The sequence below is a fragment of the Gossypium hirsutum genome, chromosome A13 (assembly GCF_007990345.1).
Source record: "Gossypium hirsutum isolate 1008001.06 chromosome A13, Gossypium_hirsutum_v2.1, whole genome shotgun sequence".
Taxonomy (NCBI): domain Eukaryota; kingdom Viridiplantae; phylum Streptophyta; class Magnoliopsida; order Malvales; family Malvaceae; genus Gossypium; species Gossypium hirsutum.
The window spans coordinates 30865260-30872244 of NC_053436.1; the positions used below are offsets into that span (position 1 = coordinate 30865260).

The 6985-nt window shown below is 39.1% G+C and overlaps 1 non-coding gene across 1 annotated transcript; it reads left to right on the top strand.

Moving 5' to 3' along the window:
• Nucleotides 1–4670: 4670 nt before the first annotated feature.
• Nucleotides 4671–4777, top strand: LOC121213105 (small nucleolar RNA R71). Its single transcript, XR_005908473.1, has one exon. It is a non-coding gene; the product is annotated as a small nucleolar RNA R71 (small nucleolar RNA).
• The last annotated feature ends 2208 nt before the right edge of the window (nucleotides 4778–6985 follow it).

Consider the following 6985-nt stretch of genomic DNA (forward strand, 5'->3'; position numbering starts at 1 on the left):
TTTATCAATCATGCAATGCAATCCCATCCAAATTATCCATCCGCTACACACCAGCTCCGTCCCCCGTCACACCATGTGGGGATATAAATATCGACCCACCCAGCCCACACACCATGGTAGCCCGGTTGCGGAACTACCTTCATTTACATATTGGGCTTTAAAAGCCGTCGGTGGATCCACGATTGTCAGGCAACCATGTGATCCTCATATACTTCCTTCGTTCCATAGTTCTCACCCCATATGCAACCTAAGCAGAACATCATATGTATGCATGTCACATCCATAAAACTTACATTTAACATCTAGGGGTATTTTGGTCATTTTTACCCTAGGGGCATTTCGGTAAATTTTCCCTTAATTACGGTTTTCACTTACCTTGGCCCGTTAAGGAGTCCTGTGAGCTAAGATGAACGAACACTATGCACCAGGTAAGATTCCAGAGAAGAGGAGGTGAGTCATTAAGACCGCTTAAGTACCAAGCTCTCCTTAGATCCAATCCTATGCATATACCCGTTGCCAAACCTTAACCCTTTGACTTGTCCACAGTCGCAATATATTAATTAAATATTATGTGGATATCATATAATAGGCCCAAAACCCCTTAAAAAGCCCAAAAATTTTCACATACCTGTATTTGGCCCATTAAGCCCAATCATATTCATATGGCCCATTAGGCCCAAATCACATTTATATGGCCCGTTAGGCCCAGTCACATTCATATTAATGCTCACATACAAGTTCCTATCACATAGCATCAACATTCAGTTTTTGCCTATTATGGGCCCTACAGCCCATCGGGCCCATTTAGCCCATTCTGACCCATATGGCCAAATCACAACCCAAGTCCACGAAATTGCCCGTGGGCCTCAGGCAACCTATCGGTCTCTCCCTTACAAGTGCTCGCACACTCGCAAGACTATTGTAGCCAAACTTTCAGCTTTTCGGCATTTCTGTTTTTCGGCATTTCGACTTTTGCCGATACATAATGCATGTGCAGTGTATGTACACACCTGGTAAGCAAGCGTGCTGCGATTCCCTTAGTCCAAACCTACAAATGATATCACCCTTCCATTAATCGCATGCTTAATACATATCCTTACTAAAATCGAAACCTCACATTAACCTTACCTTGCATGATCATCCCTTTCTTAAATCACTAACCACGATCAACTCCTTGATCAAAACCACAAACACCTAAAGAGCAATTTGGAAGAGAGCTAAGGTCTAAGATCTGATACTAATTCCACTAGATTCGGTCAAAAAGTATTCAGCCCTTGGGAGATTCGGCTTGTTGGCTTTTCAAACTTAGTATGGTGAATAAGGTTTATTTGGTACATATTAAAGAAGAAGAGTAGAAGAAGAAATCGGCTAAGTGAAACAATTAAAATTATGTAAAGAAGAATAGAAATCGGCAGGAAGAAAAGAAAGAAAAACAAAAGGGTTTTCGGGTTTTTGGATCTTGAAAAGAAAAGGGTTTTCGGCTTTTGGAGAAAGGGGTTTCTGGCAAAAAGGTGAAGAAGAATTTCGCCAGTAGCCTGGCAACCCTGTATTCGGCCCCTATTTATAGCCCTTATAGCTGAATTTTCCATGCGCAATTCCCAATTCGGTTCCATCACTTCTCCCTTCTCATCTCCTTGTTTTTCTCCCTGATAACCCCTTGATCCTTTCCTTAATTTTATCTTCTGAACACTACCCTTAGAGTCCATCTTCATGCCACTTCCATCCTTCTAGAAGGCAAAAATTAAACTTCTAAAACACAAAACTAGGATTCAAACCTTGGACCTCCTGGGTAGCTACTAACGCCACCTCCCTGCACTCTAAGTGGCGTCACTTAGCCACTCTTCCACAAGCTTTTTGATGCTATTTTTCCCCTATTTTTATTTAAAAGCCCACCTACTTGCCAACCCTAATTCTTTTAATAATTAAACTACAATTTCATTTATTCCTAGGTTCGAACTCAAACCTTAATTAAGACCTATTATAATTATCACATGGCTAGGAGTATAAAACACAATTTTTATCAAAACCGAAAACAAAGAAAGTTTGGGATTTCAGGATTTTTGGGTTTTAGGATTTTTTGGGCATTACAATAAATGAGAAGACACTATTGTGAAGGAGAATTAAGGGAATAATTTGATGATTACCATAAATATAGGTAGAGTTTAAAAATATAAAACATGAGTCTTCAAAAATAAATAAAAAATAAAGAAAATAAAAATAAAACGAGTTTAAAAGAGGCACGGTCGTGTCACCCAACTGGTCTCGCACAGTCGTGTCACACTCCCTGTGGCTCGCGTTCAGCCCGTGTTTATCGAGAAATGAGGAATCACCACACAGCCTGAGGACACGCCCGTGTGTATAGGTCGTATGGTCACATGGTCGTATCGTACGGCTGTGCGTGATGTGGTTCGCTTTTCCCACGCCCGGGTATAAATGCGCACACCCGTGTTCTTTCGAAAGTCTTGACCACTGGTGGTGGCACGGGCGTGTCACATGCCCGTGTTAATTTGGCAGTTTTGACCACGGTTAATAGACACGGGCATGTTGCACACCCATGTTGTTTAGGCAAGATTACCCACGCCATGTCGCACGGCCGTGGCAACGTATCGAATCCCATTTTGGGGAAAACTTTCACTTTGTTTTCACACGGCTGTATCGCACAATCGTGTCTCCGCCCGTGGTTTGAGTATAGCTTAAGGCATGCCCGTGTACCTGGCCATGTGGATTTGGACAATTTGTGTTCAAAGACTCAGTTAGTGAATTAGATGTTAAAAACTAAAATGAAAAGAAGTTAACACTGTTAGTGCTCGGGTTGCCTCCCAGAAGCACTTATTTATAGTATAAGCTCGACTTACCTCTTTCTTACGTGCTCATGGTGGTGCGAGGAGTTTACACTCCTCGTTCTTGCCATCAAACTCAAAATAAGGTTTTAGACGAGTACTATTTACCTTAAAAGTGCTGAATTTGGGATGAATTACCTCGACTGTACCGTATGGAAAAATGCTAAGTACCATAAGAGAGATTGCTCCATTAGGTTCAGAAGTGGTAATATGAGGTTCTGCTGCATCTAGTAGTACTTTGTCTCCAACCTTAAGTTGATTTGCTGAAACATTGAGCTCGTCCTGGCATGGTTTTGGTCTATCGTGTGCTCTCAGTTTCTGTAATTCATCTAGTTCCTCGATTTGTAGCCTTCGTTCTTCATAGATGGGTTCTTTGTTGTTATTTGAACAAGGCTCATGTATGCTTTTCGAACGTATTTCTTGCAAAAAAGGTTGCACCACATGATCAGTATTAGTAGAATTTCGAACCTGAAGAGTGATTGTTTCATCACCTAGACGAAGTGTGAGTTCACCTGTACCAATATCAATTATAGTTCTAGCAGTTGCTAAAAAGTGCCTTCCTAAAATTAAAGGCACATCACTATCCTCTTCTATGTCTAGAATAAAAAAATCGATTGGGAATATAAATTTGTCAATTTTAACGAGTACATCTTCAATAATGCCCCTAGGAAATCTAATTATTTTATCTTCTAATTGAATTTTCATCCTAGTTTGTTTGGGTTTCCCAAGACTTAGTTGTTTAAACATTTTGTAGGGCATGACATTAATACTAGCACCTAAATCATCCAAAGCATTACTAACGTCTAAGCTACCAATTAAACAAGGAATCGTAAAACTCTCTGGATCTTTCAATTTGTTGGCTAGCTTATTCTGCAGAATGGCTGAGCAAACTGCATCCATGTCCACATGCGACACCTCATCCAACTTCCACTTATTTGCTAAAACCTCTTTTAAAAATTTAACTACGTTTGGCTTCTGTGAAAGAGCTTCGATAAACGGTAAGTTAATATGCAATTTCTTTAATAGTTTAAGGAATTTACCGAATTATTCATATGTGCGGTCTTTCCTTGTCGCATTGGGGTACGGCACCCGTGGTTTGTACTCTTTACTTATCGATTTTTGCTCACTATGGACTACCTCACCTTTACCTTTAAGTGGTAATCGCGTTGAGTTGTTCCCTTGGGTTAGATTCAGTATTACTTGGCAAGCTTCCTTGTGGTCGTTCAGAAATTAGTTTGGCGAGCTGTCCTATCTGGGTTTCGAGCCCTTGGATCGATGCTTGTGGATTCTTAAATGTTGTTTCAGTATTCTGAAAGCGAGTTTCTGACACCGAGATAAACTTTGTTAGCATCTCCTCAAGGTTCAGCTTCTTTTCCTGTTGGTAAGGTGGTTGTTGAAAACCTAGAGGATGTTGTGGCCTTTGATTCCCTTGACCACCCCACAAGAAGTTGGGATGGTTCCTCCAACCTGTATTATATGTGTTACTATATGGGTTATTTTCAGATCTAGAATTACTGTTACCCATTAGAATCGCACCTTCTCACGGAATGTACCTGAGTAGAACCACATAAACCAACAATCTTTTTATTTAAAAGTTCTACCTGGTTAGATAGAATAGTAACCGCATCAAGATTGGAGATACCGACTGCGTTTGTCGACTTTGTTCTCATGACTTGCCACTGATAGTTATTCAGTGACATCTCTTTAATAAATTTGTAAGCTACTTCAGGTGTTTTGTTATTGATAGCCCCACCAGCAACTACGTCGATAAGTTGCCTTGTTGAGGGGTTCACACCATTGTAAAACATTTAAACCTGTAACCATAAAGGTAACCCATGGTGAGGGAACCTTCTCAATACATCCTTGTATCTCTCCCATGCATCATAGAGTGTCTCTAGATCCATCTGCACAAAAGAAGAGATATCATTCCTCAACTTAGCCATTTTAGCCGACAGAAAATATTTAAGTAAAAATTTTTCGGTCATTTGTTCCCAAGTAGTGATTGACCCTCGTGGTAACAAGTTCAACCAATGTTTAGCTTTGTTCCTCAATGAAAAGGGAAACAACCGAAGGCGAATGGCACCATCAGAAATGCCATTGATCTTAAAAGTGTCGCAAAACTCTAAGAAATTCACCAAATTATTTGCAGCAACAGCAAGCCTAACTATACTTGACTCAGTTCCTGTTAAAGTAGGTTTAGCATAATCATACATAGTGCATGGAGCAGGATTCTGATTTACTAGATCAGCAGCAATTGCAGGAGGTAGCGGGCTTTCCTAATTTTCAGCCATCTCCTCGGCTGTGGTGTAAATATCGTCCTCTTGCCATTCCTCTATGTATCTTAAGCTTCACCTTATTTCTCTTCGATTTCTGTGAGCTGTGTGTTCAATCTCACTATCAAAAAGTAATGGTCCTGACGGGTTTCTTCTAGTCATAAACTATAAAAACCTGCCAGAAGGAAAAAGAAAATTTAGTAACAAAAAACAAAATAAATTTTAAATTGCAATAAAATAAATGGCTAAAGTAATAAAAATTAACTGTTCCTAATATCTTAGTTCCCTGGCAAATACGCCAAAAACTTGATATGATGTGAATCGTGATAAGTTTTATAATTTCTGAATGTCTGTTCTTGAAAACTAACTATTATCACGACAAAGGCAAGCGCACCTTATCGAACAGTAGTACAGCCTATGGCAAGACCGAGATGTCGAACCCAAAGGAACTAAAAGAACTAGTATTAACTTTCTTTTTATTATCTAGCCTAAAAATAAAGGGGTTTGTTTTATCTAAACTAATTACTAAACTAAGAATGCTCAGAAAGTAAATGGGGGAAATAACTTTTGGGAAAACTTAATGATTTGGACAATACCTAAGGGAAAAATCCATCTAGACTTCACTTGTTATTGACTCTGAATCAGACGATTTATTCACTTGACTTGATCCGTAGAAATCCCTAAGTTATATTATTATCTCTCTCGAGACTAACAACATCTAACCATAGGTTGATTAATTGAAATCTTTTTCTAATTAAAACCCATAGTGTTGCATTAACTCGATCTATAGATTCCCTTATTAGGTTTCACTCTAATCCGGAAAAATTATGTCACCCTATCTCTAGGCGTGCAATCAACTCCGCTTAATTATGTTAGATCTACTCTTAGACATAGACTTTTGCTTCTTTAAATAAGCACATCGATACTTGAATCAATATCCTGGAATATTAAAGCAAGAATTAAGAACTCATAATTAAGAACAAGTCAAATATTTATCATATAATTTAGATAATAATAACAAGATCCATCTTAGGTTTCATTCTTCTTAGGTATTTAGGGGGTTTTGTTCATATTTATGAAAGAAAACATCTCAAAATAATAATGATAACAAAACATAAAGAAAACCCAAGAACTCTTGAAGGGAATTGAAGGGAGATCTTAAGTCTTAAAGGTGAATCTGGCTTCTAAGATGGATCAATCGGCTTTCTTCGAGTAATTCCTTGCCTCCTACCCCATGTGTGTCTTTTTGGTACCTCCTGGGGTGTTTATATAGGCTTTAGAATTCTTTTAGACCCTCAAGAGTGGCCTTTTCCGAATAGGACTAGACTTGGGCTCGACAGGGACACGCCCATGTGACACGCCCTTGTGCGATTGCTTCAAACCCTGTTCAAGTCTTTTGAATGGACACGGGTGTGTGAACTACCGGTGTGAGGAAGTCCAAACCGTGTTGATTTCCCATGTTGACCATTTTCTCCGTTTTTGGCCCGTTTCTCGCTCTTTTTACTCTCCTGTGCTCTCCTAAGTATAAAACATGAAATTAAAGGATTAGGAGCATCGAATTCACCAATTCTAAGGATAATTCATCCAAAATTATGCTAAGCATGCGATAAAAATATGTATAAATTACGTTTTGTGATAAACCATAAATTATACATATTTTTACCCCATGTTTAATGCATTTTATGGATGATTTCTCATTAGAATTGGTGAATTTGATGCTCCTAATGCATTAATTTCATGTTTTATACTTAGGAGAGCATAAGAGAGCGAAAGGAACGAGAAACGGGCCAAAAACGAAGAAAATGGGCCAAATTACGAAATCAACACGGCTTGGACCTCCTCACACGGGCAGACCACACGGTTGTGTCAATT